The following is a 21,931-nucleotide window of genomic DNA, read 5'->3' as shown; positions in this document are numbered from 1 at the left end:
TATAACTTGTATTCTCATAACATCAGCAGAGTAAGGAGATACTGATTAGCAGAGATACTTACGACACTATGACACTGAGAGAGTAAAACCAACAACTTAGTCTATTTACATATATACATAGAGAATAGACATACCTGGCCTTCCTACTACTTCCTATATGTATCCTTTTAAAAAATTCCAAGTCCTCTCTGAGCTTTTTGTGAAACCACATTGTTCTTTTTTTTCTATCCTCCACCTTCTTTCTTGTTGGAATTGTTTGCAGTTCTGCTTTTAAAATTTTCTTTTTAAGAAGCTCCCACACATATTGGACTAAATTTATTGTTAGAATCTTCTGCCATGGGACCTTACTTATCATTGTTCTAATCTTATTTAAACTGGTTTTCCTAAAATCTAGCATATATGTTCAAGTAGAACATGGTAACAGAATTCCCTTTACTGCCACCAAGTCATCTCTATTTGTTAGAATCAAATCAAGGATAACTACTTCTGTAGTTTCTTCCTCCACTTTCTCTTACAAAGAGAAAATCACCAGCAATATAAGCCAGGGATTTCTTGTAAGGGCTATACAGTATTAGGAGAATTCGCTCCAAACAGATACAAGGATAATTGAAATGTCCCATTACTACTACATCATGTCGCTTTGACATCCTTGCAATTTATCTTTCAGTGGTTTCAATTGTATCTTCTCCTTGCTTGGGCAGTCAGTAGTAGACTCCAACTACCATTTTTCTTTTGTCCCTCCCCCAATTATGCTAATCTGGATGATTTCAATGGGACTACCAAACCCATCCACCTGTAATTCTGTGCAGGAATATGTATTTTTGACATGTAATGCAACTCAACCCCCATTTCTATTCTTTCTGCTCTTTTTGAACAATTTATATCCTTCAATTGCTGTATTCCAGTCATGGGAGTCATCCCACCAAGTTTCAGTTATCCCTATCAAGTCATATTTACCCTCCTGAAGTATGATTTTCAGTTCTTGTTTCCCATACTCCTGGTGTTCCCATATAGACACTGTAAATAGTGTGATTTGTGGCCTGTATTCCTTCATACATTTTTATTATGCCTGTTTTTGGGCCCCATTAGAGCTGCTTACTCTGTTCCTCTTATTGGGCATAAGCCTTCATCTATCTTTACCTCAGAATTCGTGTCTCTCCCCCTTGCCCTCCAATTCAAACGTAGGGATTCTCGACAAGAATAACGCAGCCATATATTTAGCCCGTGACAAGTGAGTTCAAAGAGTGCTTCTTACTTAGTAAGAGACATAACACATTTTATTCCATACCTCAGTAACATCAATGTGTGTATTTTGCGCACCCTTTCATATATCCTGATGCTCACCTAACTGGTAAAACAGCCAAAGCCAAGTCCTTGCAGTCTGAGTGGGAAGCTTAAAAGCACTCCAGCTTGTGGCAAATGTACCCAGTCACAAAGGAGACACAGTCCAATGTATGAAATGCCTTTGTCAGAAGGTAAAAGATGTCAACTTTGCCTTCTGTTTCTTTAGAAGCTGCTCCATGGAGCTATCACACGCCGTATGCTAAAACAACTTCTGAAGGAGTTAAGTGCCACTTTGTATGGACAGAAGCTTTTAAAAGACACAAGTGCTGCTTAGAAAAGAAGGAAAGGGGCGGAGGAATGCCTTTAAAGAAAATGTACGAGGAGTTCCCTTTTTACTGCATATAATGGTTTCAACTTAACTGGTCATCCTCTTTAATGTTTAGTTTCTAGATTGTAGATCATTTACAGTCCATTCCTTAATCATCAGACTTTTTCTTATTCCATTCATTCCTTTTGGAACATTACTTATTTCTTTGTGCGTTGATAATTATAGGATGAAGTGCCTTCAGATCTTTAGATCTTCATCCTAGAGTTGCAGGCACAATGGCTTTAATTCCCCATTCCATTAAAAGTTGTCCTTTCTTCTTCTTCTCTCACAGAGTGGCATTGGTGTCATCTGTGTGTGATGTTATAAATACAGGAAAAATGCATTCCGACCCTGAAAGGCTTTGTTCTCCCTTAGCAATTTTAGTGCATGATGACTTCTAGCTGCTGCTTACCTACAGAACTTTGAAAAGTTCTTTCTTTATTTTTTTTTTTTTTAATCATAGCTGTCAGAAACGCTAAACCAATGTGGCTGCTATTTAATGCTGGGTTGGCCATTTTGATGGCTGCTGGGGGGAAAAAGAGTTAATTTTTCCAAGCTTTATTTATTAGATACTGAGGGTTGATTGTTTTTTGTTTGTTTGTTTGTTTGTTTTCAAATTCTACAGTTTTGTGCTTACAAAATGGTGCCTCTAATCAGGGATGTTGGCATGTCTTCGGGTCCAAGTCCCAAGTCCAAATCTGATTCTTTGGTACCAAGTCCCAAGTCTCAAGCCATAAGTCTGAGTCCCTATTAAAAACAAGGGTTTTTTTCCCCCAGAAAAAAGGAGGGGTGGGTTCCAAGTAGTGATGGAATGTTTAGTCCCTCCGGAATGAAAGATATAAATGATCACTGTAGGTGTGTGGAGGAGGAGGAGAGGGAGGCAGAGTTATGCGTACTCAGGAGCACACCGTAGAAGGAACCTCAATTAGTAATAAAGCCATAGATATTTATTTCCCTCTAAATTTCAGTTATTGGCTAAAATCACACAGTACAGTGGTGTCCCGCATGACGACGATAATCCGTTCCGTTAAAATCGCTGTACAGCGAAATCGTCGTGCAAAAAAAAAAAACCCATTGGAATACATTGAAAACTGTTCCAATGGGGAAATACCTCATCATCCAGCGAAGATTGCCCATAGAGAACCACCAATCAGCTGTTTAAAATCGCTGTTTTGCAAAGCTTCTGTCCGGAAAACAGCTATTTTGCGAAGGGAGGGAAGCCATTTTGCGAAGGGAAGCCATTTTGCAGAGCTGGAAAAATCATCATTTTGCGAACAAACGGTTCGCGAAGCAAGGACCTAATCAACGTAAAGCAAAACTCCCCCATAGGAAACATTGTTTTGCAACCACAATTGCGATCGCAAAAAAGTTATTGTCAAGCAATTCCGTCGTTTGGCGGGGTAAGCGTCTAGCGGGGCACCACTGTAAGTCATAATTCGAGTAGGTCCATTGAATCATTGTTGATTTGATGAGCCCGTGGTAGCACATTTATGAGTGGTGAGGTTTCTACTAGAACAGAGGATTTTAACACACTTTTCATTACGAGATGTACTGGGGTTTTCCCCCACTGTACTGTCATATACACAACCCTGATTATATGTGAAGGGGATGTCCTGTCACTGCAATGATCAAAGCATCCAAGATAGTGCATGACAAACAATCTTCCACAAATACAAATTGCTGGGAGAGAAATGATTAAAAGACAGAGGAGCTCAGGAGGAAAGCTGCAAGCCCTCTAACTATGAATTCTCAGACAGTTATCAAGGACAAGAAAAAAATGGGCATCAAGAGATATCATAAGAGCCTGAGATTTTTCTTCCTCTTAGGTGACTTATCTTTCAACTTTCAAAAGTCCAAGTGAACTTCACTGACTGCAGGTGAAAAGGCTGTTTGCACTGACTAATATACCCAAGTGCCATTACCTTGATGTGGCTGTGAGTTGTTTAATGGGATGATAAGCACTTGGAAAAGGAAGCATAATTGACTCCTGCCTCCTGTTCTCTGCATTTTCGCATTACATTCAGTGGGGAACTTTTTCCATCCCCTCACCCATTTGTGACATACAGAAGCTTTCGATGTAAGTGGTGTTTATATACAGTATCTCCTTTGCATGGGTGTGGGTGGGTGCTCATGCACACATGCCGGTGTGCCTGCAAATGTTTCCCTTTGGATTGCCCTGCACTTCCTATTTCATCTTTATTGGTACACCAGTTTTGAATTTGTAATTACTTGCAGATTGAGATTTCTGCACTTTTAAATGTGGATCTTAGAGAGCTTATAGCTCAGCTATAAGGCTGCCGCGGGGATCTGAAGACTTGAATTCTGATCCACAAAAACTCACAATAAAATACATCTGTGAGTCTTTAACGAGCCACAATATTTTGCATTGTGTTTGTTTGCCCATCCACCCCAACGCCCATCCTTTTTCTCCTTTCATTTTGCCAGCCTTAGGATTCAGACTTTTCTCTGTTCTCAGAAGTGTTCTATGGGAGGTATTTTTCCAGTGAAAGGAGCACTTTGTGGTAAGTACAGAATCTGGCAACATGAATAGACACAATCAATTGATAGAGACATATTGCAAATTTTTTTTAAAGGGGAAGGGCACCACAAAGGGGTTGGAAGGTTTTGCCTGCGGCCCCTCCTACCCTGCCAGCATTAGTGGGATTGGTTGGGTGCATTTGCAATTGTAATGTTCCTAGATTTCTGCAGGTAATCTCTCAAAGTGGTTGTAGTACTATGTCAAGTCCTTTTCAGGTGGAGATGACAGATGAGATAATGCATTGCACCAATGTAAGAGTTTCATGTAGACATCAAGAATATGCTTCAGAAAGATGAAAAAAAATCTAATGCAAATAATATTTTTGATTCGCCCATTGAGGTTGTTCTAGGCATAGATTTGAGATTAGAGATGATTCTGCTTTAATTAGAATGCATATTTATTAGTCACCATACTTGGTAAACTGAAATTATTCTCAATTTGCTCTACTGTATCTTGTAATTGAACGAAAATTTAAAGCTGATAACTTGCAATTACATTGATTTCCATTTCATTGTTTGGGTATTCTTCATTATGACAGGGCTTGTAGCAAATGTCATTTCATCAACAACTTGCCTCACCAGTGTGGCCTAATTGCAGGTGACAGCTAAACGGTTCTAATACTGTGTGAAAGTGTTCTTGACAGAGGAGCAGAAAAGGACAGGAAATCTGTTTAAGTGGATGGCATTGCTGTCATTTATACTGGGAGAAATAACCTGGAATTCAGAACCTTAAGCAAATGAAGTATATTGGTTAAAATGGTAGATAGTGATGTGGGAGAGATCAAACGCAAGAGAGAAACCACCCTTGAATACTTTGTACCTAAAAAAAAACCCTAGCAATGGTGGCCATAAGGCAAAATTAACTTGATGACACAGAATTATTATTTAAAAATGAGTTTGCAGTCCATACATTTAGGAAAGGCAGATCTGTTCAGGATAACCAAATGAAAACTCCAAGTTTAGAACCAGTAATGGGTCAGGGGTGAGGAGATCAAGGACTGCATTCATGCCCTGCCTATGAGAGCTAAATAGCTCATAGTTGTTTGTGTGTTGTGTGCACTGCTACATATTCCATAATTATTTGTGTGTTAAAATATTTCAGTATATTTCAGTATAGTGTCCTAGACTTGAATATCTCAGCTGGAGTAAAGTTGTTAGAACTGTTTACAATAATTATAAAATCATTTAAATAATTCAGAACAGTTTGAGATAATCAAAATAAAAACCCATAGTCATCCTATGTTTTACAGGACAGAAAGTCCCAGATTTGATTCCTGAAATCTCAAGGATTATTTTTTTAAAAGGCTCTACTGCAGATTGTGGGGCATGTGTCCTTCCTACTGACACCTGGAGATCAGTGATTCCCAGCCTTAGGGTCCCAGTTGTTGGATTATAGCTCCCAGAATCCCTTAGCAATGGTTGAGGATGTTGGTAGTTTTAGTCCCAATAGCTTCTGGAGACCCAAGAGTAAGTAAAAGCCATTGGAGTAAACAAAACTGGATGTGTCGAGTTCCTTGGTTTGGTTTGGTGGAATCTTAGTTTAACAGATCATGGCTCTTCCTCCTCCACCACCATCCCAAACCAGATATAAGTATATGGACTCTTGCCATGAGCTGCAAACCTCTTTCTCTGCCCTGAAGAATATGCAGAGAAGGCTGTTCCACTTGAAGGAGAATGTTCAGCATCTCTACCTGCCCCTTTCCACCTTCTTTGGATTTAAAGAGAGAAGCCTCCTTATCTGCTCTGCACTGTAGAAGCCAATACTTGTAGAATCCGATAATGTTCTTTAAGATAACACAACCAGGTCCTAGAAGACAGGGTGAAAATACAGTGTAGGCCTTGTCAGCTTACAAATTTATGTTTCTTCACAACTGGGGTCCACTAGGAACTGCCCAGAGCTTTGATCCATTCTTAAAGACACCTGCTTTGTCTGAACTTTGCAAGGTTTCTTTCATTTATTTATTTATCCACTCATCTGCAATTGCCAGAATCCTACTGATGTCTCTGTGTGTTTGTATAACTCATTACAGCTATTTACAGCTATTTATTTGACAGTGTTGAGGCATATTTCATAATGTGCCTGTCTATGCCTAGCTGCACAACAGAGATGTGCTCTGCTACTTCACCAGTTAGCTGCAATTAGCCATGGCAAGTTATGAATGTCAGCACAAGTCTAGCCAATGTTTATATACCACTTTTCCTCATATATCCTCAAATCCTCCTTCCTTCCTTCCTTCCTTCCTTCCTTCCTCCTGATTCACCCCTCCTTTTCTTGAACTGATGAGGAGAGTCAATGTTTATTTATTATTTGATTCGTTATTGACACTTTCATTCTGCCTGACTTATTGGGACCACTACTCTGAGTGGTCATTACAATATAATATAAAGCCTAACCCCAACCCACCATTCCCCAACATAATGAATTTATTCATTTTTATTTTATTTTATTAACTACATTTCAATTCCACCCACCTCGTGACCAGGCACTAAGTGGGTGGGAAAACGACTATCTTCCCCATAGTACACTCCAAACTCATAAAGAAAACAAATTTAACAAACCAAATAAATCCAAGTGATGGTGACAACATTCAGGTGGTGTAGGCTTGAAAGTTACATGTCCTGAGGGGGAGAATATCCTTAAAGACTTCCCTAAATAGTAAAGTTTTTAACTGACTTTCAAAACTCTGGATGGAGGAGGCCTGGCGGATCTCTCATGGAAGGGCATTCCAAAGTGAGGAGGCTACTTGTGAGAAGGCCCACATTCTAGTTGAGGCCTTCCTTGCTTCCTGGGATCACATCACTATGGATATACATTGCAACCCATCACTATGCTAACATTATTTGGTTAATTGCTCTGTATTATGCTGTTACTGCTATATTTAAGTAAGCAAGTATTGATAGTCATGAATACTGTAATTGATTCAAAGGAAGGGTGTGGGGAAGTGCCCTCCTGTTCTCCCTCATATGTTATGAGGCTTGGAAAGGGGGACTTCTTTCCAATCTGGCTTATTCTACGGAATTGATAAACAGAGAGTAGGTTAAAGACAATTATTTCTATTTTATTTATTTATTTATTTACATTGTAACCTAGTATAGTGGACCCTCGACTTACAGACGGCTCGACTTACAGACTTTTCGAGTTACAGACTTCTCTGGCCACAAAATTTAGGTTCGACTTGCAGCTGGAGAATCGACCTACAGACCAGAAAAAAAATGGAACAAAAATGGAACAAAAACAGCCGGTTATGGATTAATTGGTTTTCAATGCATTGTAGGTCAATGGAGCCTCGACCTACAGACTTTTCGACCTGCAGCCGCCGTTCCAATACGGATTAATTCCGTAAGTCGAGGGTCCACTGTACAAACGGATAAGAGGGATGTGGTGGGAGGTTCAGGATCGATGAAAGACCATACTGCACATAGCACATGGAATTCAGTTAAGCAAGACGTACCCCCTTGTAGAGCTATAAAAGGAGATTAGGCGGATTCACAGAGGATGCAGCTGTCATTGGCTACTAGTCAAGATGACTCTGTACTATCTCCAATCCCAAAGGCAGTGTGCCTTCAAATACCAATTGTTAGGGAACAGGAGCAGGAGTGCCACTACACTCATGCCCTGCTTGTGGGCTTTGTAGAGGCATTTGACTGCTTCTTACGGGATACCAGATGCTGGACTAGTCTACCCCAGCAGGGCTCCTCTTATGTTCTTATCCTGACAACAGGATAATTTAGGCTGGGAAAAGTTGCAGGCAGCAGTAAAGAGTAGGATAACGTAAGATGATGGATCAACTGAGCAAAAGAAGCCACAGCCTTGAGTTTGCAAGACCGCAGCAGGACTGTTAATGACAGGACCTTTTGGAGGTCACTACTTCATAGAGTGGGTAGACTGATGGCATGGGAAATCAGTACTGTAGTTTAGGCTCAGAGACAATGGCTGGAGCCTAAACAACTGGAGTGTGTTGGCTTAGTAGGGGTTTCAGCCCATGTCTATTGGCCTAACCCGTACATCTCAACATCTTTTCGCTTTCTACCATGTTCTGGATTCTCTGGGTTACTCCTCACAGTTGCTTGTTATCATGACAGCTAAGATGGTGGCATGTAACAGTCTGCTAAGCAAGAGATGTATTCTTTGACAAGTACGGTGGTCTTGAGGATTCCTAATGGGGACATGGGAGCTGTAATTAAAATGTGCTTACTTAAGATGACAGAGACTTGAAATATGCCTGTGTGGTAAAGACCTAATTATGAGCCATGCACTGTATGTTAAAATGATAATTGTGTCGCGGGGTAATTAACTTTTTCTTGTAGGTGAGTTTGATAGGTCACTTGTGGCTTTGACCAGTTGTTTATGTTTGTTTATTCCAGAAATGGAACACATGTACTTAGAGTCTGAAATGCTTTTAGCTTTAAAAGGGTGATATTTTTTAAAAAAATCTGTTTTTTTAAAGCTTGGTTGCTTGCTTTGAAAAGCTTTATTAGCCATTATAATTCCAGACATGATCAGGAAAGTGAAAGAGCCTAGTTTCGTAAGTACAATGTGCCTCTGCATGATCACAGTCACCTATTTCCAAGATAATAATTTGCAAACTACATCCCTGGTCTTATGTTTTCCATTTTGTATTTTGAGGCAAAATAGAACATTAATAAATTCAATTTAACAAGCAATTTTGTGTTCCGAGGGAGGCTGCACAAACAAGTGACTCAAGACCATTGCAGAACCAACAAACAGGCAGTCAGGTTGAATAACCGGACAAAAGGACAAAACTCACAAGGTTGTACAAGTTCAGGACAGATGGCAGTGCAATGTCTTCCTTGATATACAGGCTCCTAGTCTCCATTAAGGAGGCTTTGGTGATCTGCCAGCTTAGATTTCCAACACAGATATTCTAGTTCCAGTGGTTTAGACAAGTATCTCAGCTCTTCTTAAGTCAGATTAATTCAGTTTCTAGTGGGTGGAGAAAAATGTATAGGTGGCATGTGAAACAAATGTCTGTGCTCTCTGCAAAGAAAATAATAGGGGCATAGGTGAAGGCCACCAGTTCTGGATCAGTGGTTTTTGGCCTTTTGTATCTTACGTCCTACCATCAAAGAACTCAGTTCCCACTGAGATAATAAAGAAAAGTACATTACTCCCACCTCAGAAAAGTAGATTTATATACTTGTAAGTGTTAACACTTTTAACCACTATGGGCTATTTGCTTATTTAGATGAACCTTGCAAACACAATTTCACAAAATGTGTCTTTCCGTATTCATATTTATAATAGACAACATGGGTGTTCCTGCTACAAGGCTTACAAGGAAAGGACTCCTTTATAAGCATCTGAATAGAGACACCACATATTTGTGCTGATCCCCATAAAAACGGAGCAGTTGCAAGAACATGGGGAAGGGTGCTGAATGTAGGAGGAGAACAACAAGAAGTGCCGAGTCACAATTTCTCAGAAGACATTGTTTCGGAAAAACATTCTGAAATTATTAATTTCCCCAAGCTTTTAGAAATAAAAGGACATTTCTTAGGGCAAGCGAGCATATCTACAATCCAACAACAGAGCCACATATGTCAATGTTGTGTAATATGTAGACATATGTAGCCGCCCAGAGACCTTTGGGTAGAGTGGGCGGCATATAAATTAAATAAATAAATAAATAAAATAAATATTTTCATTCATTGGTGCTTCTGGTTTCCATAGCTCTACAGTAAAAAGACTCCTGCCTTGATTTCCCTGTATTATAAAAGGAGACTCGTGGCACAGTGGTTAAACCGCTGTACTGCAGCTAAAACTGTGCTCACGACCTGGGGTTCAAATCCCAGGTAGCCGGCTCAAGGTTGACTCAGCCTTCTATCCTTCCAAGGTTGGTAAAATGAGTACCCAGCTCGCTGGGGGGGGGGCAATGTGTAGCCTGCATAATTAACTCGTAAACCGCCCAGAGAGTGCTTGAAGTGCTATGGGGCGGTATATAAGCAGCACGCTTTGCACACTTTTTTTGAGACTGAAAAAAAAAATAACCCTTACTTATCAGGCTTGTTCTGAACATAAATGCGCCTGAAAGCTAGCAAGATGTGGGTCTTGAGGCGAGTGTGTCAGAAGGCTACATTTGTTACTATTCAATTAAAGCCAGATACTTGCCTGGGAGTGCATAAAACTGTTCTTGTACTGGAAAATGACCTTAAAGTGTAATATTAAACTGAGGAAAGTCGGGGTTTTTTTCTTTCTTTTTTTTTTTTTTTTTTTTTGCCTCTCATGTTAAATGATGACTTGGCTTTCTTTTTAATAAAATTCTCCATTAGGGCAAGTGCAAATTTTTGTGCTCTGCTCCTGTTTATTTACTACATATTATCTAAGAATGTTATGTACTTAATGTATGATTAATGGCACTCTCCACTTTGCTCCCTGTTACATCATAACCCAGATATGAAATATTGATTTGTATTCCCCTTCAAATGCCCATGTGAAAGACCAGCAATTAATCTGCAAGTTCAAAGTGTGGGCGCCATGTCGCTGAGGGAATTCTCAGAGCTGGAAGGTCGGCATGTTATTATTCATGGTAGGAAGGGACTATACTCTGTATGAGCAACCATGTTTCTTCCTTTTAAACACATTATTTTATTAAGCAATTATTTATAACTTTCCAAACTCTGTTTTTTGTTTGTTTGTTTGTTTTGCCAGTCTTCCGCTACATGTTTGTTGACAAGGGCCTATGAGTGACTTTCGCATAGAGGTGAAGCCAGCTTAATTGCTCATAATTCTGTTACAACTGTGCACTGTACTAGGTTTCATACTTAAACACTTTCAATGAAGTTGCACTGTTGAATTCGAAGTTCATGTCCTCAAACAGAATAGAAATTCCTTAACCTGGCCTTTATCACCTTATCATAGAGTCATAAAATAATTTACCATATTTTTCGCACCATAAGACACACTTTTCCCCCACAAAACAGGGGGGTGGAAAGTCTGTGCGTCTTATGGAGCGAAGAAAACAGATTATATTTTCCTGCTTTCTTCTCCTAAAAAATTGGTGCATCTTATGGAAAGGTGCGTCTTATGGAGCCAAAAATACGGTAGTTCAAAGGAGACAATAAGGCCATTGAATCCAACAGCCTGTTCAGTGCAGGAATTCAGATCAAAGCAGATCTGACAGATTGTTGTCCAATTTTCACTTGAATGCCTCCAGTTTTGGAGTTCTCGTGACCTCCTCTGGTAACTGGTTCCACGGTCATACTCCTCTAACGGTTAGAAAAGTTTTACTGATGTTCAGCCAAAATCTGGTTTCCTGTAACTGGAGCCCATTATTATGTCTCCTGCAGTCTGGAATGACTGGGAACAGATCCTGTCTCTCCTCTGTATTTGAAAAGTGCTATCATCTTTCCCCTTTCCCCTCAGTCTTCTTTATTCAAGACTGAACATGCCCAGCTCTTTCAGTCTTTTTAAAATAGGGTTTGGTTTCCAGTCCCCTGATCATCTTTGCTGCCCTCATCTGGACTTGTTCCAGTTTGTTGATGTCCAGAAAAATCTGCACCAGGGCATTGTGGGACGTTGAGGATATGGTAGGATGTGGTGCAGAATCTGGAGATGGAAGGTCAAATTTATGACACTTTCCTCCCAATGAACAGAGTTACAATGTATGGTCCAAGCCATCATCTTTTCATAGAAGGAGCAGCAAACATCAGGGCGTCCATAAACATACAACAGAACAGTGCTGTTCTGGTCTAAAAGAAGACCTCTGGGGATTGCAGATACAGTTTGATTAGTATTTAGAGACTGTATGGTCAGAGACCCTTTTCTTATAGTAACGAAGAAATATGGCAAATGTGAAATATATGATTCCTTGTAAATGATGGAGCTCAACATCCATTGACTTGGGACCAGTAACTCTGTCCTTCCCCAGCCAAGAAAGGCTAGTTCTTGTGGTAAAATTCATTTTTGCAAAACCCCACCACAAATCTACCTAATCTGGTTGAAGTAGTGGAATGAGAAATTAACATTTGCGGTTGTGTTGGATAATTCAGGTAGCTATTCGTCATCATAATTGTATAAAGTTCTGGTTTGAACAAGAAGGAGTTGGCTATATAGAGAAAAGCAGAGACTGGAACAATAGTAGAAAAGGCTTTGTAGAATTCACTTGCCATTATTGAATTCAAAAATCTATTCTTATGTTAACTGGGGAGATTTATTTAAACACTTTATGTTGCCATGATGTTGTCCATTAGCATTGTTGAAAGCCAGAGACCAGCTAGCTGGTCTTTTGTGTTCAGTGATCACTGGTCCTTGTAGCTGGGTAGACTGTGTTGACCTTTTGCAGGCTGTATTTTTCAGTGCTGGCAGCCAAGCTTTGTTGAGTTTTAAACTTCCTTTTTTGTTGAAGCTGTGCTGTTGTTTGTGGATTTCAATGGCTTCCCTGTTCAGTATAACATAATGATTGCTGGTGTTGTCCAGTACTTCAGAATTTTGAAATAGAATTTCATGTCCAGCTTGTTTTAGGGCATGTTCAGCTACTGCTGATTTTTCCAGTTGTTTTAGTCTGCAATGTCTCTCATGTTCTTTGATTCTGGTGTGGATGCTGCGTTTTGTGGTTCCAATATATACCAGGCCACAACTGCAAGGTATCTAGTATCTTCCTGCAGTGGTGATCACTACACACAGAAGACCAGCTAACGACACCCATCAATCACAGTGACAGATATTCTCTCCCTCTTATCACAGCAATACACCCACAACAAAAAACACACTGATCACCACAATCAACCATATCCTGAAAAGGACAAAAGCTCATCCCACAGCTATAAATACTCAACTATCCAAACAAACTGCACCAGAGCACAGAGTTCTGACTCCTGTCCTCTGGAGATGGCAGCCACAGAGACTGGCAAAATGTTAGGAAGAACAACCTTCAGAACATGGCCAAAGAGCCTGAAAAACCCACAACAAGCATCAGATCCTAGCTGTGAAAGCCTTTGAGAATACATTTAAAACTATATTAGTTTAAAAATATTATTCAGGGACTCAATCATGATTGTTAAAAGCCTGCCTGAAAAGATGGAGCTTCAGCTGCTGGCGGAAGGATAAAAGGCAGGGAGTCAGCCTGATCTCTGGAAAAAGACCTTTCCATAATTTGGGAGCTACCACAGAGAAGGCCCACTCTCGTGCCTCCCATCAGCCGTGCCTGTGCATGGGCCAAGAGCTAATTTCTGATTTCCTGCATCTCTTCTATTTCCATTCCCACCTGTCATGGCAGCATGTATGGTGTTCTGTTATCTTTCAAGCACTGGTTGAGGTTTGTGAGGGAGTGGCACACAACCTGAAAAATTTCTCTCAAAATGGTTTTTGTTGTTCTGTTGTTAAATAGCTAATGTCACCTGTTAGACTTAGACAGAGGTTGTTCTAAGAAGCCTTTGGCACTAAGAGTTCAGGAAGCATCCAGCTAGCAGCAGTTCTTTAGAGCACTAATAGTGGGGGTACAGGGAGAGGAAGAACACACACACACACACACACACACACACACACACACACACACACACACACACACACACAAACAAATAAATAAATAAATAAATAAATAAATAAATAAATGCCACTCCCAATATCCCATCACCTGAAGTGACCACTTTACTGAGACTAAAGATAATGTTGGGCCTGAGCTGACTTGGTCAACCCTACATTTTCTCATGGCAAAAGAAAAGGGGAAGGAGGGGAGCCAAAATATTGTAGCACTGCAACAACTGAAAGTTTTGTTTAGTGTGAGCTTTCCTGGGCCCAGATATATTTTCTCAGACACAGGAGTGCAAATAGCTGATCTGTATATTTAACCCAACTCCAGGAGGCAGTGGAAGACAGGAGGGCCTGGCATGCTCTGGTCCATGGGGTCACGAAGAGTCGGACACGAAGAGTCGGACACGACTAAACGACTGAACAACAACAATATTTATCTACATCCTCATGACCAGGCGAAGAGATGGATAATAGACAAGGTGTTTGTGGTTTCTTAACATTTCCTTCCCTTTTTTCCTTCTTTTATTTTGCTGAGGCAGACTAACACAGCTAATTATTTGGGGGGGGGGGATGCTCCTTCTCTTTCCTTCAGTCTCGATTTGTTTGTTTTCTTCCCAAGAAGTAACCAGTCTGTCTGGTATTTGCCACTCTGAGTAAATTTTAATTACCTAATGGGTCTGACTTGCTTGGATCTTGGTAGGTGGCTCTGCTCCTCTTGAACAATAATTTCCTCATTTAAATTGCCTTGGGTGGATGACATATTGGCACGAATTTCTTGCCATCTCACCTTCAAATGATGGTTTTATATCTTGCTAGGTCTGCTCTATTAATACCAGAAGCGTGAGCCAAATTTCATTCTCAAGAACCCTAGAGATTTCTGGGCTGCTCATGTTAATATTATTATTGCGGCTTGCTCTTCCTGTGAACAACCTAACCTAAAGTCCCATTTGAAAGAAAAATGGGAACTGCTTGAAACCTGAACATATGTTTTTGCTGCTTTACAAAGTTGAGCACTGCGTGCTAGCTTTTACTTTTCCAACACTTGTGCTCTAATGGGTGGCCAGTGATTTTTGAGCCAGGTAGCATAGCCTTTGAGTGTTTTCTTAATGAATTTACCCGATAATATTCACTTGTCAGATACGACACAGACTTAGTTTACTTATTTATTTAAAATAGTTTTACCCTGCCTTTCTCCTTAAAAGGACCCAAGGTGGCTTACAACAACAACAACAACAATCAATCAATCAATCAATCAATCAATCAATTAATTAATTAAATAAATAATTAATGAACTTGTATGCTGCCCATCTAGACATAGTCTACTCTGGGCGGCTCACAGAACACAAAGTAAAACAATAGAAATAAATTAGCAGTTAACAACACATAGATAGTAATTCAAGATGGAGATAATAAAAAGAAAATTAAATAGTACCCGGAGGGAAGGCCTGTCTGAATAAACAGGTCTTAAGTTGGTTTTTAAAAATGCCCAGCAAGAGGGCCAAACGGATCTCGGAGGGGAGTTTGTTCCAGAGACAGGGAGCCACAGCTGAGAAGGCCCGGTGTCTTGTTTTTTTTCTTTCCAGACCTCTCTCGGCGTTAGGCTCCTCAGTCGCCCCTCCTGACTGGAACGGGTGATACGAGTAGATCTAATAAAAAGATAAAGTTTAAAAGCTAAAAACAGAATTAAACAGGTATTATATTAAAATGGTCAATAAAATCAATACTAAAACACATTTAAAACGACAACGACAACGACAACGACAACAACAACAACAGCAGCAACAGCAACAGCAACAGCAACAGCAACAGCAGCAACAGCAACAACAACAACAACAACAACAACAACAACAACAACAACAACAACAACAACAACAACAACAACAACAACAACAACAACAACAACAACAGAGTATGACAATCCCCTCTCAGGTTGCCAGTCACTAAGGAAAAGGCTGCCTGAAGAGGAAGGTCTTTGGCAAAGAGGTGACCAGCCTAGCTTCCTGTAGGAAGGAGTTCCAGAGTCTGGGAGCAGCAATAGTGAAGACCCTCTCCTGTGTCCCCATCAAGTGTGCCTATGATGGTGGTAGCACCAAGAGAAAGGTGTCCACTGATTATTTTAATTCCTCATAGAGGAAGATAGGTTGGACCCAAGCTATTTGTAGTTAGAAGCTGATGCATTTGTAAGACAAAGCAAAAAAAGAGAGCAAAGTGTGCTGCTCATATACAGTCGTGCCCCGCTTGACGATTACCCTGTTTAACAATGAATCTGCTTCACAGTGATGTTTTTGTGATTGCAAAAGCGATCGCAAAACGATGTTTGAATGGTTTTTTTTCGCTTAGCTATGATCGGTTCCCTGCTTCGGGAACCGATTGTTCGCTAAACGATGTTTTTTCAACAGCTGATTGGCGATTTTCAAAATGGCAGCTGGCTCTCAAAATGCCCCCCGCTGTTTTTAGGAAGAATTTTCCGCAAGACAGGCACCGGAAAATGGCCTATGGAGGATCTTCGCTTTACGATGAGGTATTTCTCCCATCAGAATGCATTAGCCGGCACAAATGATAGGTTTTTTTTTAAACCACCATTTTTGGTGGAACAATTCTTTCTCTTTCGCCACTGACATTTTGAATTCCTCTTATTTAGTTAAGATGCTTGAGGGCATTTGCTGCTCAAGACAAATGTTTCGGGATTCCTACTGAAAGCAGTGGTTTATTTGCCTGTAAACTGAGGACACCTTGAGACCTGGTTTCCTTTACTTTTGGTGGAGCAATATAGACTTCTGCCGCTTGTCACTGAATTCAGGCATTCAGATTCTGGGAGGGGAGGGCTGGAATTCCTATAATTATTCTTCCCTAACTAAATCAAATAAATATTCCCAGAGTAGCTGCTTGACTGGTTGACAGCAACTGTGCCAGCCTCCTGCTCTGCCTGTCTTTGAAACCATATCACGAGTGAGCTTGCCTTGCTTCCCACCCAAGCATCACAGAATCCTTCGTTTTCACTGTCTTCACAAGAGCTTGACAGCGGCCTTTTGGATTTGCTGGGGGTGGGGGGCGAAAACAAGCCTACCTGATCTCCTCATGACAATGTGTTTTATATTTAAAGCAAGATGAGTCGTATTGTTAGGATGTTGCCAATAGGAAGTGTTGCATAATTACTTAATGAGGCATGGTGGGTACACTCTGAAGGCAAGTGCATATTCTGGGTTCTCGTGGGCAAGGGGGCTGTGCTTCTGTTCCTCTGAAGTTTATGAAAGCAAAGGCACACAATGGAGAGGAGTTCTGAAAGCCCCCCCCCCACCATGTTCCTCGTTGCTGCTTTTGCTTTTAGAAACAGTTGTGTTTTAAGATACCTTCCGAGAGAAAAGAGAGCGATGTTTGCCAGTGCTTCACTCAACAGCATTGACGTCAAACCTGACCCCCACTTTTCCCATTACACATCAGCCTTATTTCAGGCATTGTACTTAGAAGACTGGGAAGCTAAAACCAGGGTGAGAAATAAGGTGAAGAGATAAGTCCTACGCCTACTTCCCCACCACACCCAGATAGTAAGGCACACCTACATGTGTTTGCAGCAAAGGTCTCCAGTAGGGCTTGTGAAGGTGTTTGATTGAATATGCTTACAGCACTCTTATGGTTGAGAGCCGTGCCTTGTCAGGGCTCTTGATCATGGGACTACCAACTCTTGCACTGAACATGAGACTCGATCTCTTTCAGCCTGTGACGCCAGATATGGTGAACAAAGCACTTGACCGTTGTCGTGCCACCACCTCTTCCCTTGACCCTTGCCCGGCCTGGCTAATCAAAGCAGCCAGGCCTACAACAACCGAATGGACCATGGCAATAATTAATGGGTCTCTCCAGGAGGGCAACGTTCTCCTTGTCCTCAAGGAGATACTCATTAGGCCCATAAGGAAGAAACCAAGTTTGGCGGCAGACAACATTGGCAATTATAGGTCTGCCGCCAATGTTTCTGTCCTTAGAAAAGTGGTAGAGAGGGTGGTGACTGACCAACTCCAGGCTCTTTTGGATGAAACCAATGCCCTGGATACATTGTAGTCGGGTTTCAGGCCATGCCACAGTACAGAAACATCATTGGTCTCCCTGTTGGATGACCTACCAAGGGAGGCCGACAGGGGCAAAATGTCTTTGTTGGTCCTCCTCAATATCTCTACCACCTTCGATACAGCCGACCACAGTATCTTCCTGGGGAGGCTCTCCGAGCTGGGAATCGGTGGTCTTGCTGTTGCCTGGCTCTGATCCTTCTTGGAGGACCGTCCTCAGAGAGTATTTCGGCCCTATGGAGCCTCAATTGTGGGGTTCTACAGGGCTCAATTATCTTCCCAATGCTGTTTAATGTCTACATGAGGCTGCTGGGTGGAGTTGTCAGGGGGCTTGGGACTTTGTGCCATCAGTACGCTGATGACACCAGCTCTACATCTCCTTTTCTCCAACCACAGTGGATACCATTCTGTCCCTTCAGCGCTGCCTGGAGGCTATACTGCAATGGATGCAATAGAATGAACTGAGACTGAACCTAGACAAGACAGAGGTCCTGAGGGTGGGTGGCCTGGTGGCTTGGGGGAGTGACTCTCACTGCAAAGAGTGAGGTTCGGAGCTTGGGGATACATTTGGATCCAGCGCTCCCCATGAAAACTCAGGTAGTGTCAGTGGTCCGCTCCACCTATTTCCATCTGTGGCGGATTGCCCAGCTGCGTCCCTATCTTGATGTTGGGGCACTCACCACTCTGGTCCATGCACTTGTAATGCGCTCTACGTGGGTTTATCTTTGAGATTGATGCGGAAGCTTCAAATGGTGCAGAATGCGGTGGCCAGACTTCTCAGTGGGACAAGAAAATATCAGCATATTCCCCCCCCTCGGCTGCCTTGCATTGGCTTCCTGTTTGTTTCCGCATTGATTTCAAAGTGTTAATGATGACATTTAAAGCCCTAAATGGTTTAGGACCTCGATATCTAGCGGAACACATTCTCCCACCTAGATCTACCCAAATCACTCCTTCTAGCCAGGAAGGGCGGCTCGGAGAAAAAGAACAAGAAACTGGGCCTTCTTGGCAGTGACCCCCCCCCCCCACCTTTGGAACAGTGTCCCTGTTCAGATCTGTCTGGCTTCCTCGCTGGGTGTTTTCAAGAGCAAAATTAAGACCTGGCTCTTTAGACAGGCTTTCCCTCCTGTCATCATCACTTGAATATTTTTCCCATCTTGAGCTATATTACTACTGAGTTTTTTTATTTTATTTTATTTTATTGCTTTTATTTTATCTATTGTTGTTAGCCGCCCAGAGTAGACTTCGGTCTAGGTGGGCGGGGTATAAATTTAATAAACAAACATGGGAAAGGATGTTTATCCCTGCATCCCCACCACACATTTAACCTACAGTGGTGCCTCGCTTAACGAAGATAATCCATTCCAGCGAAATCGCTGTAGAGCGAAATCCTCATTAAGCAAAATAAAAAATCCCATTGAAACGCATTGAAAACCCGTTCCAATGGGCTGAAAAACTCACAGTCCAGCGAAGATCCTCCATAGGGGTGGCCATTTTCGGTGCCTGTAAAGCAAGGAATCCATCCAAAAACACAGCGGGGAGCCATTTTACACAGCGGGCGGCCATTTAGAAGCCGCCGATCAGCTGTTTTAAAAACGTCATAATGCGAAGAATCGGTTCCCAAAGTAGGGAACTGATCATCGCAAAGCAGATTTTGCCTATTAAAACATCGTTTTGCAATCGCAAACATGATCGCAAAACATCATCGTATAGCGGTTGTATAGAGGTAATCGTTAAGTGAGGCACCACTGTACTTACTTTCAGACAATCTTGACTTGTTGGCTAAGATGAAGGATACTATGGACATAATGTCTGAATAGGACAATTCTCTTTTCAGAGGGGGTGGAGGTCAAAGGCACTAGACACTTACCAGAATCTTGTTGCTTATATATGCTGCTGTTAAGTCAAATTACATAAAAACAGTGGGAAATCGTTTCTAGTTATGAAGTTGATGAGAGCCAGTGTGGTATAAAGCAGTGGTTCTTAACCTTTGTTACTTGGATGTTTTTGAACTGCAACTCCCAGAAACCCCAGCCAGCACAGTTGGTGGTGAAGGCTTCTGGGAGTTGCAGTCCAAAACTCCTGAGTAACCCAAGGTTAAGAACCAGTGGTATAAAGGACAGAGTGTCCAACTAGGAATCAGGAGACCTACTGTGTTTCTCTGAATATTAGACATGGTCTTATATTAATTTTTGCTTAAAAAATGCATTAGAGCTTTCTGTGTGTGGATGTTTTATTTTTTTCAAGTACAACAATCTACGTTTCTTCAAATGCCATCATTTATTTTATTTATTTATTATTAATTTATTCCTCTTCCCCTTCTTTAAATTTACCTGGTGCCGCTTCCTCCGGGGGTGCCTCCACCACTGCCGAGAAGCACCACAGTGGTGGCTTGGGTTCCTCCAGTGGTGTTGCCTGGGCTGAGGCTCCCACTGGGGCTGGCGAGCGCTGAGTTTGTTTTGCAGGAAACAACAGCAGCAGTGGAGGGGCCAGCATTGCTGTGGAGGGTGGCGGGGTTCCGAAGCCGGCGAGCCCGGTTGAGGAGAGGGCAGCAGCTGCTTCAACACAGCAGTGGCTCTGCCAGGGGCACCAAAAAGAGAGCCGAACAAGGGGAGGGTTAAAAGGCTTATGGTAGGAGAAAGAGGGGAGGGGAAAAAATAAAGGCGGAGTGGGGGGCCTGGCTGGCTCGTGGGGGCCAGAGCTCCCAAATCGCCTCCCTCCTGCAACCTGGGTGCATGCTGGAGAAGGGCGGGAAGCACGCACACTGCAGAGGAGCAAGCCCCAAGAGCCGTTGGGAACTTAAGAAGCCAAGGAGCAAGTTTCTAGAGGCATGCAGCTCCTTCCTCCTTGGCCGCCCGACCTCTCCATGAGCGAGGGAAGTGGGAGAGGAGGGGAAGAAATTTTAAGTCTCTCTCAAGGGCTTGACCCGTGCGAGTCAGGAGGTGAGGCTGAGGAGCCTAACGCCGAGAGAGGCCCGAAAGGAAAAGACCAGAAATCGGGCCTTCTCGGTGGTGGCTCCTCGCCTATGGAACAACTTGCCACCTGAGATTCGCGCATCCCCCTCGCTGGGTATTTTTAAGAAACAACTGAAAAAACATGGATGTTCAGGCAGGCCTTCCCCCTTTCCAGCTAATACCCAATTATACTTTTATTATTATTATTCTTTTTCCTTTCTGCTATAATAAACCCTGTTTCTTGCCATCTTTGGGAAGATTTTATTGTATCTTATTTTTTAATGCAGATTATGTTATGTGATATGTCATATGTTTAATGTTATAGTGTATGTTGCAAGCCGCCTAGAGTGGTCACAACTGACTAGATAGGCGGGGTATAAATGAAATAAATAAATAAATAAATAAATAAATAACAAACAAACAAACAAACAAACAAACAAACAAACAAATAAATAAATAAATAAATAAATAAATAAATAAATAGGTTGAAATCCCCAACTGGCCATGGAAACTCATTGGTGAGACACAATGGTAAACCACTTCTTGAACATCTCAGCTACTTCGGAAACCCTATACGGATTGCCAGAAAGTCAGAAGTGACTTGATGGTACATCACAGCAACAAGATAACACTTGTAATTTTTTTGTCACACACCGAGTCAGGTGACTGGTACATGAAGAAGTATAAAGCATCAACTCCTCAACTAGCAAGCAGTTCGTTGCTGTAATTTATACCATTTGATTAATAGGCTTCTCACCATTCAAAGAAAAGAAAAGAATGTGAAATTAGTTCAGCATACCTCTTCAAATATCCACTTTTGGAAGTCAACATACACCAAAAACCAGGAACCCTTTTCTTAAAAAAAATCATTCTTGAAGTTAGGGTACCATTTTGTTTGTTTTAAGCAATCTTCAGACTTTTACCACAGTGTCTTTTCAAAGGTAGCATTTTGAGGCTTTTGAATATTGAACCCTGTTGAGATTTAACTGTTTCAAGGAAAGCATGGTAATTACTATTATGAAGAAAGTGTCTTATGGCAATATTTTCTACTTACAGTATGATTCATGCATCACTTGTGAATCAGATCCCTCCAAGTGTCAGAGCTCATAGTCTGGAGAAAGGAGGCACTGGCTAGCAATTACCGTTAGGCCAATTAATTTGATACATAGGGAGCCAGTCAAGTAGGTGACTGATAGAAGCATCCACAGAGCAGACTCTTCCTCCCTTAACCTGACTG

General features: G+C 41.6%; 1 protein-coding gene and 1 long non-coding RNA gene across 6 annotated transcripts in view; one reads left to right on the top strand and one right to left on the bottom strand.

The window, feature by feature from the left end:
• Positions 1-21,931, top strand: part of FHIT (fragile histidine triad diadenosine triphosphatase) — a 928,323-nt gene that overhangs the window by 246,956 nt on the left and 659,436 nt on the right. The window lies entirely within an intron of this gene.
• LOC144587630 (uncharacterized) lies at positions 13,427-15,271 on the bottom strand. Its single transcript, XR_013542798.1, has 2 exons — positions 13,581-15,271; positions 13,427-13,488 (listed from the first exon to the last, which is right to left on the bottom strand). It is a non-coding gene; the product is annotated as an uncharacterized LOC144587630 (long non-coding RNA).

Source organism: Pogona vitticeps, chromosome 2 (genome assembly GCF_051106095.1).
Source record: "Pogona vitticeps strain Pit_001003342236 chromosome 2, PviZW2.1, whole genome shotgun sequence".
NCBI lineage: Eukaryota > Metazoa > Chordata > Lepidosauria > Squamata > Agamidae > Pogona > Pogona vitticeps.
This window is presented reverse-complemented; position numbering and strand designations above follow the sequence as displayed.